Raw genomic sequence first — 13934 nt, 5'->3', positions numbered from 1 at the left:
AGAGTGGCTGGGGCAACCCAGTCAGAGGAGCGGGGTAAGACGGGGAGCATATTCACCCAGTGCTTTTCCGGTTGCACTGGCTCCCGGTGGAGTACAGGGTCAGGTTCAAGGTGCTGGTCTCGACCTTTAAAGCCCTTTGTGGCTTAGGGCCCTCGTATTTATGGGACTGCCTCTCCTGGTCTGCCCCCCAATGGACCTTAAGGTCCATGAATAATCATAGTTTAGAGGTCCCGGGCCCCAAGGAAGTCAGCCTATTCTCCACCAGAGCCAGGGCCTTCTCAGTGGTGGCTCCGACCTGGTGGAATGCACTGTCCCACAAGACTAGGGCCCTTCAGGATTTAACCTCCTTCTGCCGGGCCTGTAAGACAGAGCTATTCCGCCTGGCCTTTAATTTGAATTCAGCCTGATCTTCTAGTTCCCTTCCCTTCCCTCTCCCTCCCCTTTTTATGAAGATTCCCCACTCTGAGACCCCACAGCTAATTCTCCCCTGGTCTCCTCGCTGGCCCAAGTAGGACCAATTCAGCCAGCTAGCCCAGGGGAGTTTCTAACTGGTTTTTGAATTTTATTATTATTCATGTTTTTATACTGTATTTTATGCTGCTTTTATAATTACAGTAAGTGTTTTAAATTTGTTGTTAGCTGCACTGAGCCTGGTTTTTGAACTGCGAAGGGCGGGGTATAAATAAAAAAATATTATTATTATTATTATTATTAATAATAATGGCCATTGATAGCCCTCTCCTCCATGTGTGTGTGTGTATGTGTTGACACTATAGTTGACCTTTTAAAAATATAAATCTAGGGCCAGATGATTTAGCAGAGTGAGGTGAGGCCATGGAGGCTGAGGGAAGAGAGAGGTGGCCCAACGAGTTGTTTTCTATTCTCCGTGAACTACGCAGATCACAAAACAGCCTCTCTCCCCACAATTCAGACTCCAGACAGATCCATTGTGTTGCCTCCTCTCCGATGGGCAGGTGGTCTTCTCGCTGTCAGGATTTGCGGAGAGTGGGTCCCAGGGGTTTGTGTGTGTTGGGTCTAGATCAGAGCAGCTGGAACGAAGTGTGTCTGTGGATAACGTTTTTGTTCAAAAGGTCACAGGGCCTTGGAATAAAATTTGGGAAGCAACACTCTTAAAACCCACAAGTAACGCCTTGACATTACTACACAGATGGCTTCGCACAGCTTTGCAAACCCTGGAGGTTCTTAAGGAGAGGTTGGGTACGGTCTAGTGGAGATTCTTGCATTGCAGAGGGTTAGACTAGTAGACCTTGAGGACCCCTTCCAACCCCACAATTGTGTGGTGCTATGATTCCACAGTTGACCCCATACATTTGATGCATAGTCAACATGCACTTAAGGGCCGCGGTGTACCCCAAAGCAACTACAGGGGGTTGGACTAGACAACCCTCAGGGTCACTTCCAACTCTAGTGAAAGAGGCTTCTAATTTGCAAAACAAACAAACAAACAAACAAACAAACAATTCTCATTTTACAGATCAGCCTGGAAGACTTTTCCTTTTCAGTTTGGGGTTGCTTTTTACAATTGACTGTTGTTCCCTTCCCTGGAATAGTTTCTGATGCTAGGATACGGAGAAGGTCTGTAATCTCCAGAAAATTAATGGCATTTGGAAGACGAGACCTTAAAGTGGAGCCTATTTTAAGATGATCTTTCTGACTCATCGGCTTGCGCCTCTGTGGGGGGAAAAGAGTCCTCCCTCCCACCTTCTGCCACCTGCCACAAACCAGGAAATTGTTATTTAACTACCTTTGCAGAAAGTCCCCAGGAAGATGTTGCCCAAGTAAAATGGCGAAGCTGAATGAGGGTTGGAGGAAGCTGTCAAATTGTTGGGGCAAAACAGATCTTTAAAGGTGGGGAATCATTTTTGGTCTGAGGGACGCACTCAGCACATGAACAGGGAGGTCAAAGTCGCTGGAGCACTAAAAGTAATTTGTTACCTTTGAACACTACGCTGGTTTCTACAAACACAGACAGCAGCCCTCTCCACCCCCCTCCAGGCGAGTGAGAGGCATGATCTGAAATTAAGGACACATTCCTGCCTTGCAGGGGGTTGGGCTAGATGACCCTCGGGGATCCCTTCCAACTCTACAATTCCATGATTCTACGAGTCTATGTAAAATAATAGTGGTAATAATAAATTATTAGTTTTGTAACCAGGGCACTGAGTATGCTTTGATTCTGTAGTAGCTTAAAAGGGAAGAAAAGCTTCATTGTTTCAAAAGAAAGAAAGTTCTAGCTCTCCGTTTTTAAGAAGAAAGGCTTGAAGGTGTCTGGGCCAAGCCAAATGATACCTTGCCAGCCAGGGAGAGCAAGATTTTGAAGCCTGGCATAAGCTCTCCTTGGTGATCCATCCCATAACTGGAATCCTAGAAATGTAGAAAAATGCAAGGCACCCCAAAGGTCATCCAGTCCAACCCCCTGCAGGAATAATTAGCAGTAATCTGGATAAATTAGGCACCTAAAAAAAACAAACCTTCTGCAATTCTATGATTATGATTTCTGCTGCTGCTGGCATCCATCTCTCTTGGGAGACCACAGAGGAGTGTGTCATGGGCCAGAAGTCGGCTTCACCTGCTGAGCAGCAGCCTGAAGGAGCAGAAGGTGAGTTGACTCCACCTGTTGCTCATCAGCCTTCTTGCTCCTGGTGTGAACCAGCTGACTCCAGCTTTCTCAAGCAGAATTTCCAGCCTCAGTCAGTTACTGGAAACAAAAGTTTGTTGTTTCTGAGCAGACCTTGCTGCTTCTTGTGACCTTGGACCCTCGGCTTTCTTGACCCCCAGATCGTCTGACTACGTGAACTGAGATACTCCTGACCTTAGGGCTGGACCTTGCATTCGGACTCTGCCTCCAGGCAAGGACCCCCCTGAGCCTTGGCTGGCTTCTCCCTCACCTGAGCTCTGCCACAGCTGGCAGCACAGGACTGCAACAGAGTGCGCCTTTGGGGGTGAGGTCGAGTTGTTGGAAGGTTGCAGTGCTTGCTATGGCTGTAGAGACTGACGCATGAGAGACATGTTTTGTTGCAGCAGGGGCAGAGGACTGAAGACTGAACCATAGAACCCTAAACTGTAGAGCTGGAAGGGACCCCGAGGGTCATCCAGGAATCTCAACTAAAGCATCCATGACAGATGGGACTTGGGACCTTCTACATGCCAAGCAAGTGACCTGTAGCCCAGCTGCACTGTAGACTGCTGTCACGATCAACTGCTTTTCCAGGTAAAAACACACACACATAATTTCACAGAATTGCAGCCATGGGTGTGGGCAAGGGGTGGGGCAGAGGAATGACTAATGCAACTGAGATGGCTCAGGCAGTAGAGCAGGAGACTCTTAATCTCGGGGGGGGGGGCTCTCTCCTTTTTGTGAACTCTCCCACACCCCCTTTTCTCTTAATCTCAGGGTCACATTGGGCAAAAGATTCCTGTATTGCAGGGGGTTGGGCTAGATGACCCTCAGGACCCCTTCCAACCCTGCTTCCACTGTCTGGCCAGAGTGGTGCATGGCCTGGTTATCTCCCGCTTGGACTACTACCATGCGCTCTACGTGGGGCTGCCTTTGAATGTGACTTGGAAACTACAACTATTCCAGAATGAGGCAGTCAGACTGGTGACTGGGAGCAGCTGCTGGTACCATATAACACTTGTCCTGAAAGATCTGCATTGGCTCCCAGTATGTTTCTGAGCACCATTCAAAGTGTTGATGCTGACCTTTAAAGTCCTAAACTGCCTTGGCCCTGAAACCTGAAGAAGCGTCTCCACTCCCACCATCCACCCCAGACACGGAGGTCCAGCTCCGAGTGCCTTCTGGCGGTTCCCTCACTGCGAGAAGTGAGGATACAGGGAACCAGGCAGGGGGCCTTCTCAGTAGTGGCACCCGCCCTGTGGAACGCCCTCCCCATCAGATGTCAAGGAGATAAAAAACTACAGTTGTACGTACCTCGGTTTAAGAACAGCCCTATTTATGAACAATTTGGTTTATGAACTCCACAAAACCGGAAGTAGTGTCCCAGTTTGTGAACTTTACCTTGGTGTAAGAATGGAATCCAAATGTTGGAAGGGCACTGGTGGCAGGAGGCCTCATTAGGGAATGTTTACCTTGGTTTAAGGACTGCTTCGGTTTAAGAACGGACTTCCAGAATGGATTAAGTTTGTAAACCGAGGTACCACTGTATGACTTTTAGAAGATGTCTTTAGGCATCCCTGTAAGGAAGTTTTTAATGTTTGAGGTTTTATTGTGTTTTTATATCTGTTGGAAGCCGCCCATAGTGGCTGGGGCAACCCAGTTAGATGGGTGGATATTATTATTATTATTATTATTATTATTATTATTATTATTATACATGACCCTCATGGTACCTTACAATTCTGTCATTCTATTATCTAGTCCAACCCCCTGCAATGCAGGAATCTCAGCTAAAGCATCAATGATAGAAGACCATTTGAGGGACCCCGATCCTCCGTCCAACCGCTCTTACCGCCAGGATGTTCTTCCTAATAAAATCCCACCCCTGTTGAAAGCCAGCCAGAGGCCCTCAGAGAAGCCCCATTCCCTTTTATTCATTTATATTTACCCCCAGCCTTCTAGTTCAGTTCCATCCTTCTCTTTCAGCAAGTAAGAGTTTAACTGGCCGCCTAAGAGAAAACTCTTCCTGTACACCCCACAATAATGTGGAAGGGGTCGCCTGCCCCCCAACCCCTGCAACAATTCTCAGGACCCTTTGCCGGAAGATGTAGACGTGGGGAGACATTTGCAAAAGCTGGGGTGCCCCGTCGAGTAGTGGGTGGGTTTGTACATTCGGTTTTCTAGCTTTATGACATCATATATACTCATACAGCTAGATAACCAAAGAGAAAAACCAGCCCTGTTGGGTGGGCCTTGCCCAAACATCTTTGTATTTAGACCAAGGGGGAGAGGGAGAAATCCAATCTAGTTCACGCTTACATTCTGAGCTGCCTGATGCAGGTTTTTGGACACAAGACAGGAGCCATTTTTCGAAACTTTGCCCCTTACCTGAATTTCGCAGGGTGTCCAGAATTTCGCAACACAATGTGTCCAGAAATACATATATCCCTGGTGTAGTGGTTAGAGCACCGGGTAAGGACATGGGAGGCCAGCGTTCGAAGCCCCACTCAGCTGTGAAGCTCACTGGGTGCGACCTTGTGGGGGGGGGCAGCCACTGCCTCTCAACCTAGTCTGCCTCGCAGGGTTGTTGTGTGAGGAGGGGGGGGGAGAGCATGCAGGCCACCTTGAACTCCTTGAAGACAACGCTGGGCTTTAAGTGAAGTGAAACAATAACCTGAAATATGGCAAAGGCATCCAAAAATAACCCTGCCGTCCAGACTGCCACTGGGACAGACACCCAAAGCGGCTTGCCCTCAAGGAATACCCCCCTTTTACACCCCCACAAATATGTGGCTTTGGAGACCTGCTGCCTCTTGCAGACTGCTCCCACGATAACAATATATATACCCCACCAACCCCAGTCCAGGCCCAAGCATATCCCACTGAGACCCCAGTTGCACCTGCCTTTAGAGTAACCCTGTGTGCAAAAAATCTCTCCCCTCCCCAAGTTACTGGCTCTGCAGTTGCTGAGTCACAAACCCGGGGGGGGGGGGGGGGAGGAAGACATGGTCTGTGCATCTTAAAGGGACCGGCCATAATTCTCCGCCTCCCCCTGCCTACGATGCTGATAATTATTCTGATTATTTTGTTATTATCCTCAGCCTCCACTCCAGTTCGTGGAAATCTCTGGATGGTAAAAGAAATCCAAACCATTGCACAGCTTCCCGGGATTTCAACACATTTCTCTCTCTACGCGTCTGCATGCGCCGTCCCTTTGCAAATGCTTACAACCAGCACTACCAGCAAATCGCTTCGTTTGTCCCTATTTTGATCAAACCAAAGTTCCTAATTTTTTATTATTATTATTGGGGGGCCTTCCCCCCCTCTTCACTGCCCCTGACCCCACCCTTGGGTAAATGCCACCTCTGAAATTTCATTTGCAGGCTTCCAAAACAGAGTCCCTAGAAGCAAAGAGGTCTATCCGAGGATTTCGCCCGGCGAAATCATCATCCACAACTCGATTGGATCAGTTCATCGCAAAGTGCCTAACTCAGCTTGACTACCCAACCCAAAGCCTGGAGGTAAGAGGAGGAAGAATTTTTTATTTTATTTTAAGCAACAACAGCAACATGTGCACACAAATATTAACACAGCAATCTGTTTCGCACGCTAGCAACCGGTTCATCTTGAACAGCTGATTAAGATTTGCAGGTACGGGACACTTTCAGCCTCTCGAATGCATCCTTGGCCTAATTGATGCAAGACCTCCCTAACTCTTTAAGGATCTTCCAAAGTGAGTTGTTCTCAAGTTACTTTGGGAGGAAGGATTGGATAGATGGGTGGATGGATGGATAAATATTAACAAAGCATCTAACATAGCCTCTGCCAATGTATGAAATGGCAAAATGAATCTTGGACGAGCCCTCCAACCAGGTCAAAAGTGTTACAAGGGTGTCCTCAATTACCGTATTTTTTGCACCATAACACTCACTTTTTTCCTCCTAAAAAGTAAGGGGAAATGTCTGTGCGTGTTATGGAGGGAATGCCTATGGGTGGCATGCCTACGGATTTTCCTCCTCTAAAAGCTATGTGCGTGTTATGGTCGGGTGTGTGTTATAGAGCGAAAAATACGGTAAATTTGTAAAAGAAGAGGAGATAATATAACCTCTTCTCTCTCTCTGGACAGGGTAGCTATTTAGCTGGCCTCACCTCAGAAGGTGAACCTACAAAATTCGCAATTTCATTTCATTTTTTTTTATTAATCTAGATTTTCAAGATAGCCTACAAAAGAGAACCATAAAACAAACATGAAACAGATCAAAAACATCAGAAACAAAAGCGAATTCCCAGTTTTGAAAAATATATGGAAACCAGAAAACAGCTCCCTGTCAAAATTTGCACTTTTCTGAATTTTACAAGCCAGTTCTCCAGCCAAGTCATGCATATATATTTGCATAGTGTGGATAAAATGTATGATATTTGTGAAAACAAGAAATTAGCATTTTAGGAAAGATTCAGCAATGACATTTCATGAGAACTTTTCCTCCTTAATAAAAATACAAATCACAAACTGCTGTGAAAATGTAAAGAACTAAGCTAAAGACTGGGGAAACAAGAAAGAGTGAAATGGACCAATTTGCCTATTCCTACTGGTCCTTATTAAAAAAAAAAATTAAAATCCTACAGCTTTAACAAAAGGCAAGTCAATTGTAGCCAATCCTACTCAGAAGTAGACCCATTGAAATTAGTGGCCATGACTCACTTAGGACAATTCAAATGGGTTATTTCTTCCTACTACTTTCTATCTGGATTTGAGGCTCCGGATTTCACCCTGTGCAAAGCCTTTTCCCCCAAAACATCAGAACATTGCCCACAAGACAGAGCCCATTTTCATTTCTGCAAAAGTTTGCTACTCACTCAGTCTCCTGCCCTGTCTCTTGCTGTCCAAAGTTGACGGTTCCACCTAAATCACCACGTTTTGCCATTTCTGCGTTCCCAAAGTGTGTGGTAAAGGGGGGGGTGTCAAAAAGAGAGATTTTGGATGGGGAGAGAAAACTCAAAACAGACTCCCCCCCCCCGCCCTGCAAAATAAAAATCCTTTCAGCATATAAGTGTCTGGCTCCTCCAGCCTCTCCGAATGTGAGGAGTCTCCTTCTCTTCTCTAAACTTGATTGATTTTTAAAAACCGGCTCGGGTTGGGGCGGGAGAACAAGATGGGAAGGGGTTGGGAGGGGGTGAACCTCTGAGAGCGACAGCATGGGAAAAAGAGGGGTGGGGGAGCAATATGGAAATGGAGGGACAATGGCCAGACAGGGGGAGAAGACGACAGCCTTTCTATGCGGGAGAGCCAGACAGGGTCAGGGGTCGTCCTCCAAAGCCACCAGATGATGCGAATGTCATTTAGGGGTGCCTATTCAGACACAGATGAACAAGTTTGCATGAGGCTGCCTCTGAGGTAGATGTCTGGTTTAAATTTTTTTTATATGCAAAACCAACCACCCGCCCTCTGCTCACACAATGCCTGACCCCCCACACGCTCCCTTTCTCAAAGCCGGGTCCCAGTTAAAAGCGGGAAGCGTTATTCCAATGGGTGAAAAACGGCTCAGTTGGGTGGTTTATAAAGAGATGTCCTTGCTGGATCCGGCTCAAAATATCCTGCACCCTGGCTCGTGGTTTGGGTCTGAGCGTGGAAGCAGCAACCCCAGTTTGTCCCTGGGAGTAGCTGGGATTCAGAGTTGGGTGTCTTGGCTGGAAAAGGACACCACCAACAAGCTTCTCAGGAGCTCACGTCATGCCCAATCCTGCCCCGCTAGCCAAGAAACCTTAATTTTAAAGGTGGGCGCCCAATCTGTATAACCAAAGGGGCAGAAGAATGACCCAGTTTGGCTGTCAAAAATGTTTGCATATATTTGCAGTATTACTGAGCCACGTTCAAGATTCTAGTATGACCTGGCAAAATCCTGAGCAGCTTAGGTCAAGGATACCTCTGTTGCCTCCTGGACCTTTACATATCCCGGCTCCCTCAACATCGCTGGCTGTTTCCTGAGTCAACGAGGCTCGTTTGACAACATCAAGGACACCAAGCCTTCACTGTCTTTGGTTTGGTCCTGCGGAACTCTCTGCCACTGGAGATTCGATGGGTGCCTTTTGTGGCAACTTTTAAATGCCTGCTGAAAACTTTTCTGCCAGGCCTACAAAGGCAGTTAAGAATAGATCCTTCCACAACCGTTAACTGAGATTTGTGTGGTTTTTAAAATGGTTATTTTATGGTTTTTATTGCTGTTATGGGCTTTTTTCAGCTGGAACTTGCCGCCTCTCAGGAGGGTGCCATTGCTATTCTAAGAGAACAAGGGAGGTGCTTGTGGTGAGTTCAGGCACCTCTTTTTCTAGAGCAATTGACTAATTTGCCTATTCCCCCCCCCCATTGGATGATTGCTCTCATGAGCCCTGCAGGAAGACCTGTAGAATTTGACTAGTCCTTCCCGGCCAGCAACATGGGTATGAGATGCAAGATGCTGCAGGGGGTGGAAGGTCTTGACTTGAGCTGAGTTCAAATTGTGCTCTCTCTCCCCGTCTCTCCCTCCTTCTCTGTGCCTTGCCTACCTCACAGGGTGGTTGTGAGGCTACAATGGGGTGCAAGAGAGAAGTGCCCTGAGCTTCTTAGGGAAAAGATAGGATAAAAAAACCAGTCATTTCAAACATTCAGCCAAAAGGAAAGTTATGCCCAACTTGGTGATAGCAGAATAAATGATGCAAGGAGGGAATTGCAGCCCAAGATGGGAAAAGAGGTCGTAAGGGAACACCTAGCTACTTTAAATAAATTCAGATCTCCAGGACCTGATGAGCTGCATCCAATTTCAGAGCCTTTGTCTATGATCTCTGAGAAATCGTGGAGAACAGGTGAGCTTCCTACAGACTAGAGGCGGGTAAATGTTGTCCCTATCTTCAAAAAGGAAGACCCAGGTAATTACCGACTGGTGAGTTTGACATCAAAACCAGGGAAGGTCCTAGAACAGTTGGTCTGTGAGCATTTAGAAAAGGATGCTGTGATTACTAAGACACACCACAGGTTTCTCAAAAATAACTCATATCAGACAAACCTTGTTTCTTTCTCTCTTTTTTGATGGCATTACAAACTTGATGGATCAGGGAAATGCTGTGGACATAGTGTATCTTGATTTCAGTAAGGCTTTTGACAAAGTCCCCGATGATATTCTCACAACGAAGCTGGTAATATGTGGGTTGAATGAGGTAACTGTTATGTGGATTTGTAGCTGGTTGACTGATCAAACCCAAAGAGGACTCATTAATGGTTCCTCATCTTGGGGAAAAGTGACAAGTGAGTTCTGTCTTGGGCCCGCTGTTGTTCGATAGTCTTGGATGAAGGAATTGAGGAGATGCTCATCTAATATGCAGATAATACCAAACTGGGATGGGGAACCAGTGGCACAGAAGACAGAATCAGGATTAAAAATGACCTTAACATGTTGAAGAACTGGGTCCAGGCTAGCAAAATGAATTTCAGTAGGGAGCAATGTACTTAGGCAGGAAGAACCAGCTGCACAAATATAGGATGGGGGACGCCTGGCTTATTAGCAGTACATATGAAAAGGATCTCTGGGTCTTGGTGAACCACAGGCTGAACATGAGTCCACAGTGTGATGCGGCAGCAGAAAAAGAGAATGCTGTTCTAGGCTGCATCAACAGAGCAAGGGAAGTAATGGTCCTACTCTATTCTGCCTTGGTCACACCACACTGGAAAACTGTGTCCAGTTCTGGGCACCACAATTTAAGAAGGATATTGATGGGCTGGAAGGTGTGCAGAGGAGGGAGACCAAGACGATCAAGGGTCTGAAAACCAAGCCTGATGAGGAACAGTTGAAGGAGCCAGATATGTTTAGCCTGGAAAAGAGGAGACTGAGAGGAGATAGGATAGTCATCTTCCAGCATCTCAAGGACTGTCACATAGAAGAGGGAACAAGCTTGTTTTTTCCTGTTCTGGAAGGTAGGACTTGAACCCATGGCTTCAAGTTACAAGAAATGAGCTTCCGACTAAATATCAGGAAGAACTTTCCAACAGTAAGAGCCATTTGATAGTGGAATGGTCAACCCTGGGAGGTTGTGGACTCTCCTTCCTGGGGGGGTTTTAAGCAGAGGTTGTGTCTGATCCAGGGTCGATTTTATGATTCTACTAATCTTTCTCCAAACTAAAAAGTCCCCAACGCTGCAACCTTTCTTCACAGGACACCCTAGTGATCATTTGGGTGGTCCTTTTCGAACTCCATAATATCCTTTGAGGTGAGGCAACCTAGAAGTCCTAACTTAGAGAGCCAGCTGGAAAAACAACAACCCACACTATGATCTAAAACTTAAAGTTTGCGTGTTCAGTTCAGACTTGAGGTGGGAAAGGCGACTGAGCCATCTGAGGGGAGGATCCTGCTGGGTATTGGGACCAAAATGAGACCGGGAAACAAAGAAAGCAAATGGGATCCCCAAGAGATAGAGATGGTGGGGGAACAACAGCCTTGTCCGTGGTGCTGAAATATCCCCCCTACTTTCTGCCAAAATCTTTTTGTTACTTCTAAATTTCAAAAGTTTACAAAATGATATTGCAGCCATATACACATCCAACTCAGCTTCAACTTCCCCTCCATGGTTTCCCCTGTAGCTTCTAAAGTTGCTGCATATTATAAATATTCTATACATTATCTTTTCCACACTGCACTCCAGCACTTCAGCTCCTGTTCTTCATTCAAATCCTATGTTTACAATGATTCTTTAAATATTCAACAAGAGGTTTCCACTCCTCCTTAAAGTCTACCTCTTCTTGATCTTTAGTTTACATAGTTACGTTTGCCAATTTGGCAAGGCTTTCTGCCAAAATCTCAGGGTTAGTCCCATTACCAGTCCTACTCATAGAATCGTAGAGTTGGAAGGGACCCTGAGGGTCATCCAGTCCACCCCCTGCAAGGCCGGAATAGGCAGCTGCCCCATGCAGGGATCACACCTGCAACTCTGGCGAAGTTCCCAGCACCACGCTCTAACCAATGGAGCTATCCAGGCTGACAGTAGATCCATTGAAAAAGAATGGGCTCAAGAAACTTAAGCCCATAAATTTCAGCAGGTCCACTCAGAAACTGGAGACAAACCTAAGTTCTGTGCATATTATACCCTTTTGAAGGGTCTTCAAAAACCCTTTGCAGTCTTCCTAGCCATATAGATTTTTTTTTAAACCACACCCTATAATAAGGGGCTGTTTCTAGAATGCAACTGTTATTTAAATTTGCTCCACACATCCCTGCATGAGGAAAGCTGCATGGAACAGGGAGACTGTCATAGCAAGTGGTTGGTGCCCGACTAAGTCATAGTCTGAGCTGAAATTCACTGAGATGACTGGTGGAAGTCTCTTTAATTTCAAATAGATAATGATTTACCTCCGAGTGCCTTTATGAGCTTTTCCAGAGTCACCTGCTTTGAGGGCTCCCTGATACTTTGTGCCCTGCAGCAGTGAGTTCCTGCAGTGATCAAAGTGTCCACCATGTCATGCAGACTCTAGCCCTGGAAATTTTATTTTTATTTGCTTTCTTTAACATCTATACCACACCTTCCTCTGTCCCAGAAATTCAAGTAGGCAGGCATGTGGTTTTCAAGCTCTGTGTATCTCCCATGCAGGACCTGACCAGGACCACGCCTGCTTAGCTTCAGCAAAGAGGTGGTCCTGTAAAACCATTTCTTCGGGATATTGTCTATGCCATGGGTAGGCAAACTAAGGCCCTGGGGCCGGATCTGGCCCAATCGCCCATGGACGGTCTGGGAATCAGCATGTTTTTACATGAGTAGAATGTGTCCTTTTATTTAAAATGCATCTCTGGGTTATTTGTGGGGCAAAGGAATTCGATCATTTCCCCTCCCCAAAATATAGTCCGACCCCCCCCCCCATGGTCTGAGGGACAGTGGACTGGCCCCCTGCTGAAAAAGTTTGCTGACCCCTAGTCTATGCTCTGGTAACCTAGCGGTTAGATTGCTGCAATGTGTTATACATAGGACTCCCTCTGAAGAAGGTTTGGAGACTTCAGCCGGTGCAGAATTCAGCAGCCAGGTTGCTCACCGGAGCAAGACAGTTTGAACATATTGCACTGACCCTGGTCTGACTGCACTGCTACCACTTAGTTTCCGGGCCCAATTCAAAGTGCTGGTTTTGACCCATAGAGCCTTAAATGGCTCAGGACCACAATACCTCAAGGACCCATGGTCCTTTTCCCACCAGGACCCTGAAGCCTTTCTTGGTGTGCCTTCTCCATGTGAGGTCTGGAGGGCAGCAACACAAGAAGGGGCCTTTTCTGCAGTGACTTCCCATTTGTGGAATCCTCTCTCAGGTTTCGGTGCCAGGCGAAAATGTTCCTCTCTAACCAGCCTGGGGCTGATTGACATTTGATGCCTTTTTAAAATGTGTTGCTGAAGGCATTGTAGGAGATGATATTAATAGACAGGATTGTAAGTTGTTTTTATATGCAATGACGGCAGCAAATATATTATTGGCACAAAAATGGAAGCAGGAAGAATTACCGACGAAAGAAGAATGGAGGATGAAATTGATGGGCTATGCAGAATTGGACAAATTAACAGGAAGGATTCGAAACCTGCGGGACCAGAGATTCTTAGAAGACTGGAGCAAATATACGAACTATTTGAGAAGTAACTGTAATGAACAGATTATGCTTGTAGGATTGCAAGAAGTATTGTAAGGATGACTATTTGAAATATTGCAAGAAAGACTATGAGGAGAACAATTAGTTAATGATAATTAAGAGTAACAGAGAAATTAAGAAATGCAGAATAAGTGATAAAGAACGGAAAATCATTAGAGGTGTCTAAAATATTGTATAAGATAGAAAGTTATGTTATATGATTGTTGGAAATGATATGTTAAAAAAACCAATAAGTTTGTGTGTGTGTGTGTGTGTGTGTGTGTGTGTGTGTGTAGTGTTGCTGAAGGGGGGCAGTTATTGCATTGTTCATGTTTGCATTTTTCTTATTTATTTTGTGGTTTTATGTTGCAAGCCACCCTGAGACCTGCAGGTATAGGGCAATATACACATTTTATAAATCATAATCATAATATGAACCAACCTTCCAATCTGGGAGAAAGGGATCAAGCACAGGGCAGTCGGAAGGGAGCCCTCCACCATCTTTCTACTCTAACTACAAAACCAGGACACAGACATGCCCCATGGCTGGCAGCAGAAAGACCCCTGTGCCAAGCTACTATAATAAAGCAATTCATCGTTCATCAGTTAACAGTGTGGCCCAGTGGTGGCTACAACCATCAGTTAAGAATCCTCATCATAGCTCAGTC

General features: G+C 46.0%; 2 long non-coding RNA genes across 3 annotated transcripts in view; one reads left to right on the top strand and one right to left on the bottom strand.

The window, feature by feature from the left end:
- Positions 1 to 8161, bottom strand: part of LOC310697588 — a 41470-nt gene extending 33309 nt beyond the window's left edge. The window contains exon 1 of the long non-coding RNA XR_014521060.1: positions 7496 to 8161. This is a non-coding gene — a long non-coding RNA (uncharacterized lncRNA). The remainder of the gene's footprint in view (positions 1 to 7495) is intronic.
- LOC310697636 overlaps positions 3121 to 13934 on the top strand; it is a 45679-nt gene continuing 34865 nt past the window's right edge. The window contains exons 1-3 of one of the 2 annotated variants that reach the window (XR_014521123.1): positions 3121 to 3232; positions 6022 to 6159; positions 8878 to 8995. This is a non-coding gene — a long non-coding RNA (uncharacterized lncRNA). Of the gene's footprint in view, positions 3233 to 6021; positions 6160 to 8877; positions 8996 to 13934 lie in introns of those variants that run through there. The other variant, XR_014521122.1, reaches the window with a different exon arrangement.

The sequence above is a fragment of the Podarcis liolepis genome (assembly GCF_965112155.1).
Source record: "Podarcis liolepis genome assembly, chromosome: 18".
NCBI lineage: Eukaryota > Metazoa > Chordata > Lepidosauria > Squamata > Lacertidae > Podarcis > Podarcis liolepis.
The sequence above is the reverse complement of the archived record's forward strand: the minus strand, read 5'-3'. Positions and strand labels throughout refer to the sequence as shown.